This window comes from Nothobranchius furzeri, chromosome 7 (assembly GCF_043380555.1).
Source record: "Nothobranchius furzeri strain GRZ-AD chromosome 7, NfurGRZ-RIMD1, whole genome shotgun sequence".
Lineage (NCBI taxonomy): Eukaryota > Metazoa > Chordata > Actinopteri > Cyprinodontiformes > Nothobranchiidae > Nothobranchius > Nothobranchius furzeri.
This window is the reverse complement of record NC_091747.1, coordinates 19,892,609-19,909,285: the sequence shown is the minus strand read 5'-3', so window position 1 is coordinate 19,909,285 and position 16,677 is coordinate 19,892,609.

Sequence of the window (16,677 nt, the reverse complement as noted above, 5' to 3'; positions counted from 1 at the left end):
CATCTTGCCACATGTCAACACTGGGTCTGACTGAGCGCCTCCAGGAGAGAGGCCCAAGCAAGACACGCCCCGAGGAGCGTCTTGACACATGCCAACACTGGGTCTGACTGAGGGCCTCCATGAGAGAAGCCCAAGCAAGACGCGCCCCGAGGAGAGTCTTGCCACATGTCAACACTCGGTCTGACAAAGGGCATCCAGGAGAGAGGCCCAAGCAATACGCCCCCCGAGGAGCGTCTTGCCACATGTCACCACTGGGTCTGACTGAGCGCCTCCAGGAGAGAGGCCCAACCAAGACGCGCCCTGAGGAGCGTCTTGCCACATGCCAACACTGGGTCTGACAGAGGGCCTCCAGGAGAGAGGCCCAAGCAAGACGCGCCCCGAGGAGTGTCTTGCCACATGTCACCACTGGGTCTGACTGAGCACCTCCGGGAGAGAGGCCCAAGCAAGACGCGCCCCGAGGAGTGTCTTGCCACATGTCAACACTGGGTCTTTCTGAGCGCCTCCAGGAGAGAAGCCCAAGCAAGACGCACCCCGAGGAGCGGCTTGCCACATGTCAGCACTCGGTCTGACTGAGCGCCTCCAGGAGAGAGGCCCAAGAAAGACGCGCCCCGAGGAGCGTCTTGCCACATGTCAACAATGGGTCTGACTGAGGGCCTCCAGGAGAGAAGCCCAAGCAACACGCGGCCCGAGGAGCGTCTTGCCACATGTCAGCACTCGGTCTGACTGAGCGCCTCCAGGAGAGAGGCCCAAGCAAGACGCGCCCCGAGGAGCGTCTTGCCACATGTCAACAATGGGTCTGACTGAGGGCCTCCAGGAGAGAAGCCCAAGCAAGACGTGCCCCGAGGAGCGTCTTGACACATGTCAACACTGGGTCTGACAGAGGGCATCCAGGAGAGAGGCCCAAGCAAGACGCGCCCCGAGGAGTGTCTTGCCACATGTCACCACTTGGTCTGACTGAGCGCCTCCAGGAGAGAGGCCCAAGCAACACGCGCCCCGAGGAGCGTCAGGCCACATGTCACTACTCAGTCTGACTGAGCGCCTCCAGGAGAGAGGCCCAAGCAAGACGCGCCCCGAGGAACGTCTTGCCACATGTCAACAATGGGTCTGACAGAGGGCCTCCATGAGAGAGGCCCAAGCAAGACGCGCCCCGAGGAGTGTCTTGCCACATGTCAACACTGGGTCTGACAGAGGGCCTCCAGGAGAGAGGCCCAAGCAAGACGCGCCCCGAGGATTGTCTTGCCACATGTCACCACTTGGTCTGACTGAGCGCCTCCATGAGAGAAGCCCCAGCAAGACGCGCCCCGAGGAGCGTCTTGCCACATGTCACTACTCGGTCTGTTTGAGCGCCTCCAGGAGAGAGGCCCAAGCAAGACGCGCCCCGAGGACCGTCTTGCCACATGTCACTACTCGGTCTGACTGAGCGCCTCTGGGAGAGAGGTCCAAGCAAGACGCGCCCCAAGGAGCGTCTTGCCACATGTCAACACTGGGTCTGACTGAGTGCCTCCATGAGAGAAGCCCCAGCAAGACGCGCCCCGAGGAGCGTCTTGCCACATGTCACTACTCGGTCTGTTTGAGCGCCTCCAGGAGAAAGGCCCAAGCAAGACGTGCCCTGAGGAGCGTCTTGCCACATGTCAACACTGGGTCTGACTGAGCGCCTCCAGGAGAGAGGCCCAAGCAAGACACACCCCGAGGAGCGTCTTGACACATGCCAACACTGGGTCTGACTGAGGGCCTCCATGAGAGAGGCCCAAGCAATACGCGCCCCGAGGAGCGTCTTGCCACATGTCACCACTGGGTCTGACTGAGCGCCTCCAGGAGAGAGGCCCAACCAAGACGCGCCCTGAGGAGCGTCTTGCCACATGCCAACACTGGGTCTGACAGAGGGCCTCCAGGAGAGAGGCCCAAGCAAGACGCGCCCCGAGGAGTGTCTTGCCACATGTCAACACTGGGTCTGACAGAGGGCCTCCAGGAGAGAGGCCCAAGCAAGACGCGCCCCGAGGAGCGTCTTGCCACATGTCACTACTCGGTCTGACTGAGCGCCTCCAGGAGAGAGCCTCAAGCAAGACGTGCCCCGAGGAGCGTCTTGCCACATGTCAACAATGGGTCTGACTGAGGGCCTCCAGGAGAGAAGCCCAAGCAAGACGCGCCCAGAGGAGTGTCTTGCCACATGTCACCACTTGGTCTGACTGAGCGCCTCCAGGAGAGAGGCCCAAGCAACACGCGCCCCGAGGAGAATCAGGCCACATGTCACTACTCAGTCTGACTGAGCGCCTCCAGGAGAGAGGCCCAAGCAAGACGCGCCCCGAGGAGCGTCTTGCCACATGTCAACAATGGGTCTTACTGAGGGCCTCCAGGAGAGAAGCCCAAGCAAGACGCACCCCGAGGAGCTTCTTGCCACATGTCAGCACTCGGTCTGACTGAGCGCCTCCAGGAGAGAGGCCATGCAAGACGCGCCCCGAGGAGCGTCTTGACACATGTCAACACTGGGTCTGACAGAGGGCCTCCATGAGAGAGGCCCAAGCAAGACGCGCCCCGAGGAGTGTCTTGCCACATGTCAACACTGGGTCTGACAGAGGGCCTCCAGGAGAGAGGCCCAAGCAAGACGCGCCCCGAGGATTGTCTTGCCACATGTCACCACTTGGTCTGACTGAGCGCCTCCAGGAGAGAGGCCCAAGCAACACGCGCCCCGAGGAGCGTCAGGCCACATGTCACTACTCAGTCTGACTGAGCGCCTCCAGGAGAGAGGCCCAAGCAAGACGCGCCTCGAGGAGCGTCTTGCCACGTGTCAACACTGGGTCTGACTGAGTGCCTCCATGAGAGAAGCCCCAGCAAGACGCGCCCCGAGGAGCGTCTTGCCACATGTCACTACTCGGTCTGTTTGAGCGCCTCCAGGAGAGAGGCCAAAGCAAGACGCGCCCCGAGGAGCGTCTTGCCACATGTCACTACTCGGTCTGACTGAGCGCCTCAGGGAGAGAGGTCCACGCAAGACGCGCCCCAAGGAGCGTCTTGCCACATGTCAACACTGGGTCTGACTGAGTGCCTCCATGAGAGAAGCCCCAACAAGACGCGCCCCGAGGTGTGTCTAGCCACATGTCACTACTCGGTCTGTTTGAGCGCCTCCAGGAGAGAGGCCCAAGCAAGACGTGCCCCGAGGAGCGTCTTGCCACATGTCAACAATGGGTCTGACTGAGGGCCTCCAGGAGAGAAGCCCAAGCAAGACGCGCCCCTAGGAGCATCTTGCCACATGTCAACACTGGGTCTGACTGAGCGCCTCCAGGAGAGAGGCCCAAGCAAGACACGCCCCGAGGAGCGTCTTGACACATGCCAACACTGGGTCTGACTGAGGGCCTCCATGAGAGAAGCCCAAGCAAGACGCGCCCCGAGTAGAGTCTTGCCACATGTCAACACTCGGTCTGACAAAGGGCATCCAGGAGAGAGGCCCAAGCAATACGCCCCCCGAGGAGCGTCTTGCCACATGTCACCACTGGGTCTGACTGAGCGCCTCCAGGAGAGAGGCCCAACCAAGACGCGCCCCAAGGAGCGTCTTGCCACATGCAAACACTGGGTCTGACAGAGGGCCTCCAGGAGAGAGGCCCAAGCAAGACGCGCCCCGAGGAGTGTCTTGCCACATGTCACCACTGGGTCTGACTGAGCGCCTCCGGGAGAGAGGCCCAAGCAAGACGCGCCCCGAGGAGTGTCTTGCCACATGTCAACACTGGGTCTTTCTGAGCACCTCCAAGAGAGAAGCCCAAGCAAGACGCGCCCCGAGGAGCGGCTTGCCACATGTCAGCACTCGGTCTGACTGAGCGCCTCCAGGAGAGAGGCCCAAGAAAGACGCGCCCCGAGGAGCGTCTTGCCACATGTCAACAATGGGTCTGACTGAGGGCCTCCAGGAGAGAAGCCCAAGCAACACGCGGCTCGAGGAGCGTCTTGCCACATGTCAGCACTCGGTCTGACTGAGCGCCTCCAGGAGAGAGGCCCAAGCAAGACGCGCCCCGAGGAGCGTCTTGCCACATGTCAACATTGGGTCTGACTGAGGGCCTCCAGGAGAGAAGCCCAAGCAAGATGCGCCCCGAGGAGCGTCTTGACACATGTCAACACTGGGTCTGACAGAGGGCATCCAGGAGAGAGGCCCAAGCAAGACGCGCCCCGAGGAGTGTCTTGCCACATGTCACCACTTGGTCTGACTGAGCGCCTCCAGGAGAGAGGCCCAAGCAACACGCGCCCCGAGGAGCGTCAGGCCACATGTCACTACTCAGTCTGACTGAGCGCCTCCAGGAGAGAGGCCCAAGCAAGACGCGCCCCGAGGAGCGTCTTGTCACATGTCAACACTGGGTCTTTCTGAGCGCCTCCAGGAGAGAGGCCCAAGCAAGACGTGCCCCGAGGAGCGTCTTGCCACATGTCAACAATGGGTCTGACTGAGGGCCTCCAGGAGAGAAGCCCAAGCAAGACGCGCCCCGAGGAGCGTCTTGCCACATGTCAACACTGGGTCTGACTGAGGGCCTCCAGGAGAGTGGGCCAAGCAAGACGCGCCCCGAGGAGCGTCTTGTCACATGTCAACACTGGGTCTTTCTGAGCGCCTCCAGGAGAGAAGCCCAAGCAAGACGCGCCCCGAGGAGCGTCTTTCCACATGTCAGCACTGGGTCTGATTGAGGGCCTTCTGGAGAGAGGCCCAAGCAAGACGCGCCCTGAGGAGTGTCTTGCCACATGTCACCACTTGGTCTGACTGAGCGCCTCCAGGAGAGAGGCCCAAGCAACACGCGCCCCGAGGAGCGTCAGGCCACATGTCACTACTCAGTCTGACTGAGCGCCTCCAGGAGAGAGGCCCAAGCAAGACGCGCCCCGAGGAGCGTCTTGCCACATGTCACTACTCGGTCTGACTGAGCGCCTCCAGGAGAGAGGCCCAAGCAAGACGTGCCCCGAGGAGCGTCTTGCCACATGTCAACAATGGGTCTGACTGAGGGCCTCCAGGAGAGAAGCCCAAGCAAGACGTGCCCCGAGGAGCGTCTTGCCACATGTCACCACTTGGTCTGACTGAGCGCCTCCAGGAGAGAGGCCCAAGCAACACGCGCCCCGAGGAGCGTCAGGCCACATGTCACTACTCAGTCTGACTGAGCGCCTCCAGGAGAGAGGCCCAAGTAAGACGCGCCCCGAGGAGCGTCTTGCCACTTGTCAACACTGGGTCTGATTGAGGGCCTTCTGGAGAGAGGCCCAAGCAAGACGCGCCCCGAGGAGCGTCTTGCCACATGTCAACAATGGGTCTTACTGAGGGCCTCCAGGAGAGAAGCCCAAGCAAGACGCGCCCCGGGGAGCTTCTTGCCACATGTCAGCACTCGGGCTGACTGAGCGCCTCCAGGAGAGAGGTCAAAGCAAGACGCGCCCCAAGGAGCGTCTTGACACATGTCAACACTGGGTCTGACAGAGGGCCTCCATGAGAGAGGCCCAAGCAAGATGCGCCCCGAGGAGTGTCTTGCCACATGTCACCACTTGGTCTGACTGAGCGCCTCCAGGAGAGAGGCCCAAGCAACACGCGCCCCGAGGAGCGTCAGGCCACATGTCACTACTCAGTCTGACTGAGCGCCCTCCAGGAGAGAGGCCCAAGCAAGACGCGCCCCGAGGAGCGTCTTGCCACGTGTCAACACTGGGTCTGACTGAGTGCCTCCATGAGAGAAGCCCCAGCAAGACGCGCCCCGAGGAGCGTCTTGCCACATGTCACTACTCGGTCTGTTTGAGCGCCTCCAGGAGAGAGGCCCAAGCAAGACGTGCCCCGAGGAGTTTCTTGCCACATGTCAACAATGGGTCTGACTGAGGGCCTCCAGGAGAGAAGCCCACGCAAGACGCGCCCCGAGGAGCATCTTGCCACATGTCAACACTGGGTCTGACTGAGCGCCTCCAGGAGAGAGGCCCAAGCAAGACACGCCCCGAGGAGCGTCTTGACACATGCCAACACTGGGTCGGACTGAGGGCCTCCATGAGAGAAGCCCAAGCAAGATGCGCCCCGAGGAGAGTCTTGCCACATGTCAACACTCGGTCTGACAGAGGGCATCCAGGAGAGAGGCCCAAGCAATACGCGCCCCGAGGAGCGTCTTGCCACATGTCACCACTGGGTCTGACTGAGCGCCTCCAGGAGAGAGGCCCAAGCAAGACGCGCCCCGAGGAGGGTCTTGCCACATGTCACCACTTGGTCTGACTGAGCGCCTCCAGGAGAGAGGCCCAAGCAAGACGCGCCCCGAGGAGCGTCTTGCCACATGTCACTACTCGGTCTGACTGAGCGCCTCCAGGAGAGAGGCCCAAGCAAGACGTGCCCCGAGGAGCGTCTTGCCACATGTCAACAATGGGTCTGACTGAGGGCCTCCAGGAGAGAAGCCCAAGCAAGACGTGCCCCGAGGAGCGTCTTGCCACATGTCACCACTTGGTCTGACTGAGCGCCTCCAGGAGAGAGGCCCAAGCAACACGCGCCCCGAGGAGCGTCAGGCCACATGTCACTACTCAGTCTGACTGAGCGCCTCCAGGAGAGAGGCCCAAGTAAGACGCGCCCCGAGGAGCGTCTTGCCACTTGTCAACACTGGGTCTGATTGAGGGCCTTCTGGAGAGAGGCCCAAGCAAGACGCGCCCCGAGGAGCGTCTTGCCACATGTCACTACTCGGTCTGACTGAGCGCCTCCAGGAGAGAGGCCCAAGCAAGACGTGCCCCGAGGAGCGTCTTGCCACATGTCAACAATGGGTCTGACTGAGGGCCTCCAGGAGAGAAGCCCAAGCAAGACGCGCCCCGAGGAGCGTCTTGCCACATGTCAACACTGGGTCTGACTGAGGGCCTCCAGGAGAGAGGCCCAAGCAAGACGCGCCCCGACGAGCGTCTTGCCACTTGTCAACACTGGGTCTGATTGAGGGCCTTCTGGAGAGAGGCCCAAGCAAGACGTGCCCCGAGGAGCGTCTTGCCACATGTCACTACTCGGTCTGACTGAGCGCCTCCAGGAGAGAGGCCCAAGCAAGACGTGCCCCGAGGAGCGTCTTGCCACATGTCAACAATGGGTCTGACTGAGGGCCTCCAGGAGAGAAGCCCAAGCAAGACGCGCCCCGAGGAGCGTCTTGCCACATGTCAACACTGGGTCTGACTGAGGGCCTCCAGGAGAGAGGCCCAAGCAAGACGCGCCCCGAGGAGCGTCTTGTCACATGTCAACACTGGGTCTTTCTGAGCGCCTCCAGGAGAGAAGCCCAAGCAAGATGCACCCCGAGGAGCGTCTTTACACATGTCAGCACTATGTCTGACTGAGCGCCTCCAGGAGAGAGGCCAAAGCAAGACGCGCCCCGAGGAGCGTCTTGCCACATGTCAACAATGGGTATGACTGAGGGCCTCCAGGAGAGAAGCCCAAGCAAGACGCGCCCCGAGGAGCGTCTTGACACATGTCAACACTGGGTCTGACAGAGGGCCTCCAGGAGAGAGGCCCAAGCAAGACGCGCCCCGAGGAGTGTCTTGCCACATGTCACCACTTGGTCTGACTGAGCGCCTCCAGGAGAGAGGCCCAAGAAACACGCGTCCCGAGGAGCGTCAGGCCACATGTCACTACTCTGTCTGACTGAGCGCCTCCGGGAGAGAGGCCCAAGTAAGACGCGCCCCGAGGAGCGTCTTGCCACATGTCAACACTGGGTCTGACTGAGCGCCTCCAGGAGAGAGGCCCAAGCAAGACGCGCCCCGAGGAGTGTCTTGCCACATGTGAACACTGGGTCTGACTGAGCGCCTCCAGGAGAGAGGCCCAAGCAAGACGCGCCCGGAGGAGCGTCTTGCAACATGTCAGCACTCGGTCTGACTGAGCGCCTCCAGGAGAGAGGCCCAAGCAAGACGCGCCCCGAGAAGGGTCTTGACACATGTCTCCTCTGGGTCTGACTGAGCGCCTCCAGGAGAGAGACCCAAGCAAGACGTGCCCCGACGAGCATCTTGCCACATGTCAACACTGGGTCTGACTGAGTGCCTCCATGAGAGAAGCCCAAGCAACACGCGGCCCGAGGAGCGTCTTGCCACATGTCAGCACTCGGTCTGACTGAGCGCCTCCAGGAGAGAGGCCCAAGCAAGACGCGCCCCGAGGAGCGTCTTGCCACATGTCAACACTGGGTCTTTCTGAGCGCCTCCAGGAGAGAAGCCCAAGCAAGACGCGCCCCGAGGAGCGTCTTGCCACATGTCAGCACTCGGTCTGACTGAGCGCCTCCAGGAGAGAGGCCCAAGCAAGACGCGCCCCGAGAAGCGTCTTGCCACATGTCAACAATGGGTCTGACTGAGGGCCTCCAGGAGAGAAGCCCAAGCAACACGCGGCCCGAGGAGCGTCTTGCCACATGTCAGCACTCGGTCTGACTGAGCGCCTCCAGGAGAGAGGCCCACGCAAGACGCGCCCCGAGGAGCGTCTTGCCACATGTCAACAATGGGTCTGACTGAGGGCCTCCAGGAGAGAAGCCCAAGCAAGACGCGCCCCGAGGAGCGTCTTGACACATGTCAACACTGGGTCTGACAGAGGGCCTCCAGGAGAGAGGCCCAAGCAAGACGCGCCCTGAGGAGTGTCTTGCCACATGTCACCACTTGGTCTGACTGAGCGCCTCCAGGAGAGAGGCCCAAGCAACACGCGCCCCGAGGAGCGTCAGGCCACATGTCACTACTCAGTCTGACTGAGCGCCTCCAGGAGAGAGGCCCAAGCAAGACGCGCCCCGAGGAGCGTCTTGCCACATGTCAACAATGGGTCTTACTGAGGGCCTCCAGGAGAGAAGCCCAAGCAAGACGCGCCCCGAAGAGCTTCTTGCCACATTTCAGCACTCGGTCTGACTGAGCGCCTCCAGGAGAGAGGTCAAAGCAAGACGCGCCCCAAGGAGCGTCTTGACACATGTCAACACTGGGTCTGACAGAGGGCCTCTATGAGAGAGGCCCAAGCAAGACGTGCCCCGAGGAGTGTCTTGCCACATGTCAACACTGGGTCTGACAGAGGGCCTCCAGGAGAGAGGCCCAAGCAAGACGCGCCCCGAGGATTGTCTTGCCACATGTCACCACTTGGTCTGACTGAGCGCCTCCAGGAGAGAGGCCCAAGCAACACGCGCCCCGAGGAGCGTCAGGCCACATGTCACTACTCAGTCTGACTGAGCGCCCTCCAGGAGAGAGGCCCAAGCAAGACGCGCCCCGAGGAGCGTCTTGCCACGTGTCAACACTGGGTCTGACTGAGTGCCTCCATGAGAGAAGCCACAGCAAGACGCGCCCCGAGGAGCGTCTTGCCACATGTCACTACTCGGTCTGTTTGAGCGCCTCCAGGAGAGAGGCCCAAGCAAGACGCGCCCCGAGGAGCGTCTTGCCACATGTCACTACTCGGTCTGACTGAGCGCCTCAGGGAGAGAGGCCCAAGCAAGACACGCCCCGAGGAGCGTCTTGCCACATGTCAACAATGGTTCTGACTGAGGGCCTCCAGGAGAGAAGCCCAAGCAACACGCGGCCCGAGGAGCGTCTTGCCACATGTCAGCACTCGGTCTGACTGAGCGCCTCCAGGAGAGAGGCCCAAGCAAGACGCGCCCCGAGGAGTGTCTTGCCACATGTCAACAATGGGTCTGACTGAGGGCCTCCAGGAGAGAAGCCCAAGCAAGACGTGCCCCGAGGAACGTCTTGACACAGGTCAACACTGGGTCTGACAGAGGGCCTCCAGGAGAGAGGCCCAAGCAAGACGCGCCCCGAGGAGTGTCTTGCCACATGTCACCACTTGGTCTGACTGAGCGCCTCCAGGAGAGAGGCCCAAGCAACACGCGCCCCGAGGAGCGTCAGGCCACATTTCACTTCTCAGTCTGACTGAGCGCCTCCAGGAGAGAGGCCCAAGCAAGACGCGCCCCGAGGAGCGTCTTGCCACATGTCAACAATGGGTCTTACTGAGGGCCTCCAGGAGAGAAGCCCAAGCAAGACGCGCCCCGAGGAGCGTCTTGCCACATGTCAACAATGGGTCTGACTGAGGGCCTCCAGGAGAGAAGCCCAAGCAACACGCGGCCCGAGGAGCGTCTTGCCACATGTCAGCACTCGGTCTGACTGAGCGCCTCCAGGAGAGAGGCCCAAGCAAGACGCGCCCCAAGGAGTGTCTTGCCACATGTCAACAATGGGTCTGACTGAGGGCCTCCAGGAGAGAAGCCCAAGCAAGACGTGCCCCGAGGAGCGTCTTGACACATGTCACCACTTGGTCTGACTGAGCGCCTCCAGGAGAGAGGCCCAAGCAACACGCGCCCCGAGGAGCGTCAGGCCACATTTCACTAATCAGTCTGACTGAGCGCCTCCAGGAGAGAGGCCCAAGCAAGACGCACCCCGAGGAGCGTCTTGCCACATGTCAACAATGTGTCTTACTGAGGGCCTCCAGGAGAGAAGCCCAAGCAAGACGCGCCCCGAGGAGCTTCTTGCCACATGTCAGCACTCGGTCTGACTGAGCGCCTCCAGGAGAGAGGCCAAAGCAAGACGCGCCCCGAGGAGCGTCTTGACACATGTCAACACTGGGTCTGACAGAGGGCCTCCATGAGAGAGGCCCAAGCATGACGCGCCCCGAGGAGTGTCTTGCCACATGCCAACACTGGGTCTGACAGAGCGCCTCCAAGAGAAAGGCCCAAGCCAGACGCGCCCCGAGGATTGTCTTGCCACATGTCACCACTTGGTCTGACTGAGCGCCTGCAGGAGAGAGGCCCAAGCAACACGCGCCCCGAGGAGCGTCAGGCCACATGTCACTACTCAGTCTGACTGAGCGCCTCCAGGAGAGAGGCCCAAGCAAGACACGCCCCGAGGAGCGTCTTGCCACGTGTCAACACTGGGTCTGACTGAGTGCCTCCATGAGAGAAGCCCCAGCAAGATGCGCCCCGAGGAGCGTCTTGCCACATGTCACTACTCGGTCTGTTTGAGCACCTCCAGGAGAGAGGCCCAAGCAAGACGCGCCCCGAGGAGCGTCTTGCCACATGTCACTACTCGGTCTGACTGAGCGCCTCAGGGAGAGAGGTCCAAGCAAGACGCGCCCCAAGGAGCGTCTTGCCACATGTCAACACTGGGTCTGACTGAGTGCCTCCATGAGAGAAGCCCCAGCAAGACGCGCCCCGAGGAGCGTCTTGCCACATGTCACTACTCGGTCTGTTTGAGCGCCTCCAGGAGAGAGGCCCAAGCAAGACGTGCCCCGAGGAGCGTCTTGCCACATGTCAACAATGGGTCTGACTGAGGGCCTCCAGGAGAGAGGCCCAAGCAAGACGCACCCCGAGGAGCATCTTGCCACATGTCAACACTGGGTCTGACTGAGCGCCTCCAGGAGAGAGGCCCAACCAACACGCGCCCTGAGGAGCGTCTTGCCACATGCCAACACTGGGTCTGACAGAGGGCCTCCAGGAGAGAGGCCCAAGCAAGACGCGCCCCGAGGAGTGTCTTGCCACATGTCACCACTGGGTCTGACTGAGCGCCTCCAGGAGAGAGGCCCAAGCAAGACGCGCCCCGAGGAGCGTCTTGTCACATGTCAACACTGGGTCTTTCTGAGCGCCTCCAGGAGAGAAGCCCAAGCAAGACGCGCCCCGAGGAGCGTCTTTCCACATGTCAGCACTCGGTCTGACTGAGCGCCTCCAGGAGAGAGGCCAAAGCAACACGCGCCCCGAGGAGCGTCAGGCCACATGTCACTACTCAGTCTGACTTAGCGCCTCCAGGAGAGAGGCCCAAGTAAGGCGCGCCCCGAGGAGCGCCTTGCCACATGTCAACACTGGGTCTGACTGAGCGCCTCCAGGAGAGAGGCCCAAGCAAGACACGCCCCGAGGAGCGTCTTGCCACATGTGAACAAAGGGTCTGACTGAGCGCCTCCAGGAGAGAGGCCCAAGCAAGACGCGCCCAGAGGAGCGTCTTACAACATGTCAGCACTCGGTCTGACTGAGGGCCTCCAGGAGAGAGGCCCAAGCAAGACGCGCCCCGAGAATGGTCTTGACACATGTCTCCTCTGGGTCTGACTGAGCGCCTCCAGGAGAGAGGCCCAAGCAAGACGTGCCCCGAAGAGCATCTTGCCACATGTCAACACTGGGTCTGACTGAGTGCCTCCATGAGAGAAGCCCCAGCAAGACGCGCCCCGAGGAGCGTCTTGCCACATGTCAACACTGGGTCTGACTGAGCACCTCCAGGAGAGAGGCCCAAGCAAGACGCGCCCCGAGGAGCGTCTTGCCACATGTCAACACTGGGTCTGACTGAGCGCCTCCAGGAGAGAGGCCCGAGGAGCGTCTTGCCACATGTCACCTCTGGGTCTGACTGAGCGCCTCCAGGAGAGAGGTGCAAGCAAGAAACGCCCGAGGAGCGTCTTGACACATGTCAACACTGGGTTTGACTGAGCGCCTCCAGGAGAGAGGCCATAGCAAGACGCGCCCCGAGGAGCGTCTTGCCACATGTCAGCACTCGGTCTGACTGAGCGCCTCCAGGAGAGAGGCCCAAGCAAGAAGCGCCCCGAGGAGCTTCTTGTCACATGTCAACACTGGGTCTGACTGAGCGCCTCCAGGAGAGAGGCCCAAGCAAGACACGCCCCAAAGAGCGTCTTGACACATGCCAACACTGGGTCTGACTGAGGGCCTCCATGAGAGAAGCCCAAGCAAGACGCGCCCCGAGGAGCGTCTTGACACATGTCAACACTGGGTCTGACAGAGGGCCTCCAGGAGAGAGGCCCAAGCAAGACGCGCCCCGAGGAGTGTCTTGCCACATGTCACCACTTGGTCTTACTGAGCGCCTCCAGGAGAGAGGCCCAAGCAACAAGCGCCCCGAGGAGCGTCAGGCCACATGTCACTACTCAGTCTGACTGAGCGCCTCCAGGAGAGAGGCCCAAGTAAGACGCGCCCCGAGGAGCGTCTTGCCACTTGTCAACACTGGGTCTGATTGAGGGCCTTCTGGAGAGAGGCCCAAGCAAGACGCGCCCCGAGGAGCGTCTTGCCACATGTCACTACTCGGTCTGACTGAGCGCCTCCAGGAGAGAGGCCCAAGCAAGACGTGCCCCGAGGAGTGTCCTGCCACATGTCAACAATGGGTCTGACTGAGGGCCTCCAGGAGAGAAGCCCAAGCAAGACGCGCCCCGAGGAGCGTCTTGCCACATGTCAACACTGGGTCTGACTGAGGGCCTCCAGGAGAGAGGCCCAAATAAGACGCGCCCCGAGGAGCGTCTTGTCACATGTCAACACTGGGTCTGACTGAGGGCCTCCAGGAGAGAAGCCCAAGCAAGATGCGCCCCGAGGAGCGTCTTGCCACATGTCAGCACTCGGTCTGACTGAGGGCCTCCAGGAGAGGGGCCCAAGCAAGACGCGCCCCGAGGAGCGTCTTGCCACATGTCAACACTGGGTCTGACTGAGCGCCTCCAGGAGAGAGGCCCAAGCAAGACGCGCCCCGAGGAGCGTCTTGCCACATGTGAACACTGGGTCTGACTGAGCGCCTCCAGGAGAGAGGCCCAAGCAAGACGCGCCCGGAGGAGCGTCTTGCAACATGTCAGCACTCGGTCTGACTGAGCGCCTCCAGGAGAGAGGCCCAAGCAAGACGCGCCCCGAGAAGGGTCTTGACACATGTCTCCTCTGGGTCTGACTGAGCGCCTCCAGGAGAGAGGCCCAAGCAAGACGTACCCCGACGAGCATCTTGCCACATGTCAACACTGGGTCTGACTGAGTGCCTCCATGAGAGAAGCCGCAGCAAGACGCGCCCCGAGGTGAGTCTTGCCACATGTCAACACTGGGTCTGACTGAGCACCTCCAGGAGAGAGGCCCAAGCAAGACGCGCCCCGAGGAGCGTCTTGCCACATGTCAACACTGGGTCTGACTGAGCGCCTCCAGGAGAGAGGCCCGAGGAGCGTCTTGCCACATGTCACCTCTGGGTCTGACTGAGCGCCTCCAGGAGAGAGGCGCAAGCAAGAAACGCCCGAGGAGCGTCTTGATACATGTCAACACTGGGTCTGACTGAGGGCCTCCAGGAGAGAGGCCCAAATAAGACGCGCCCCGAGGAGCGTCTTGCCACATGTCAACACTGGGTCTGACTGAGTGCCTCCATGAGAGAAGCCCCAGCAAGAAGCGCCCCGAGGAGCGTCTTGCCACATGTCAACACTGGGTCTGACTGAGCGCCTCCAGGAGAGAGGCCCAAGCAAGACACGCCCCGAGGAGCGTCTTGACACATGTCAACACTGGGTCTGACCGAGGGCCTCCATGAGAGAAGCCCAAGCAAGACGCGCCCCGAGGAGAGTCTTGCCACATGTCACCACTGGGTCTGACAGAGGGCATCCAGGAGAGAGGCCCAAGCAATACGCGCCCCGAGGAGCGTCTTGCCACATGTCAACAATGGGTCTGACTGAGGGCCTCCAGGAGAGAAGCCAAAGCAAGACGCGCCCCGAGGAGCTTCTTTCCACATGTCAACAATGGGTCTTACTGAGGGCCTCCATGAGAGAAGCCAAAGCAAGACGCACCCCGAGGAGCTTCTTTCCACATGTCAACACTGGGTCTGACTGAGCGCCTCCAGGAGAGAGGCCCAAGCAAGACGCGCCCCGAGGAGCTTCTTGCCACGTGTCAACACTGGGTCTGACTTAGCGCCTCCAGGAGAGAGGCCCAAGCAAGATGCGCCCCGAGAAGCGTCTTGCCACGTGTCACCACTGGGTCTGACTGAGCTCCTCCAGGAGAGAGGCCCAAGCAAGACGCGCCCAGAGGAGCGTCTTGCCACGTGTCACCACTGGGTCTGATTGAGCACCTCCAGGAGAGAGGCCCCAGCAAGACGCGCCCCGAGGAGCGTCTTGCCTTATGTCAGCGCTCGGTCTGACTGAGCGCCTCCAGGAGAGAGGCTCAAGCAAGACGCGCACCGAGGAGCGTCTTGCCACATGTCAGCACTCGGTCTTACTGAGTGCCTCCAGGCGAGAGGCCCAAATGAGACGCGCCCCGAGGAGCATCTTGCCACATGTCAACAATGGGTCTGTCTGAGGGCCTCCAGGAGAGAAGCCCAAGCAACACGCGGCCCGAGGAGCGTCTTGCCACTTGTCAACACTCGGTCTGACTGAGCGCCTCCAGGAGAGAGGCCAAAGCACGACGCGCCCCGAGGAACGTCTTGCCACATGTCAACGATGGGTTTGACTGAGGGCCTCCAGGAGAGAAGCCCAAGCAAGACACGCCCCGAGGAGCGTCTTGACACATGTCAACACTGGGTCTGACAGAGGGCCTCCAGGAGAGAGGCCCAAGCAAGACGCGCCCCGAGGAGTGTCTTGCCACATGTCACCACTTGGTCTGACTGAGCGCCTCCAGGAGAGAGGCCCAAGCAACACGCGGCCCGAGGAGCGTCTTGCCACATGTCAGCACTCGGTCTGACTGAGCGCCTCCAGGAGAGAGGCCAAAGCAAGACGCGCCCCGAGGAGTGTCTTGCCACATGTCAACAATGGGTCTGACTGAGGGCCTCCAGGAGAGAGGCCCAAGCAAGACGCGCCCCGAGGAGCGTCTTGTCACATGTCAACACTGGGTCTGACTGAGCGCCTCCAGGAGAGAGGCCCAAGCAAGAAACGCCCGAGGAGCGTCTTGACACATGTCAACACTGGGTCTGACTGATCGCCTCCCCAGGAGAGAGGCCCAAGCAAGACGCGCCCTGAGGAGCGTCTTGCCACATGTCAACACTGGGTCTGACTGAGTGCCTCCATGAGAGAATCCCCAGCAAGACGCGCCCCAAGGAGCGTCTTGCCACATGTCAATTCTGGGTCTGACTGAGCGCCTCCAGGAGAGAGGCCCAAGCAAGACGCGCCTGGAGGAGCGTTTTGCCACATGTCAACACTGGGTCTGACAGAGGGCCTCAAGGGGAGAGGCCCAAGCAAGATGCGCCCCGAGGAGCATCTTGCCACATATCAACAATGGGTCTGACTGAGGGCCTCCAGGAGAGAAGCCCAAGCAAGACGCGCCCCGAGGAGCGTCTTGCCACATGTCAGCACTCGGTCTTACTGAGCGCCTCCAGGAGAGAGGCCCAAATAAGACGCGCCCCGAGGAGCGTCTTGCCACATGTCAACAATGGGTCTGACTGAGGGCCTCCTGGAGAGAAGCCCAAGCAAGACGCGCCCCGAGGAGCGTCTTGCCACATGTCAACACTGGGTCTTACTGAGGGCCTCCATGAGAGAAGCCCAAGCAAGACGCGCCCCGAGGAGTGTCTTGCCACATGTCAACACTGTGTCTGACTGAGCGCCTCCAGGAGAGAGGCCCAAGCAAGACGCGCCCCGAGGAGCGTCTTGCCACGTGTCACCACTGGGTCTGACTGCGCTCCTCCAGGAGAGAATCCCAAGCAAGACGCGCCCAGAGGAGCGTCTTGCCACGTGTCACCACTGGGTCTGATTGACCACCTCCAGGAGAGAGGCCCCAGCAAGACTCGCCCCGAGGAGCGTCTTGCCTTATGTCAGCACTCGGTCTGACTGAGCGCCTCCAGGAGAGAGGCCCAAGCAAGACGCGCACCGAGGAGTGTCTTGCCACATGTCACCACTGGGTCTGACTGAGCGCCTCCAGGAGAGAAGCCCAAGCAAGACGCGCTCGAGGAGCGTCTTGTCACATGTCAACACTGGGTCTTTCTGAGCGCCTCCAGGAGAGAAGCCCAAGCAAGACGCGCCCCGAGGAGCGTCTTTCCACATGTCAGCACTCGGTCTGACTGAGCGCCTCCAGGAGAGAGGCCCAAGCAAGACGCGCCCAAAGGAGC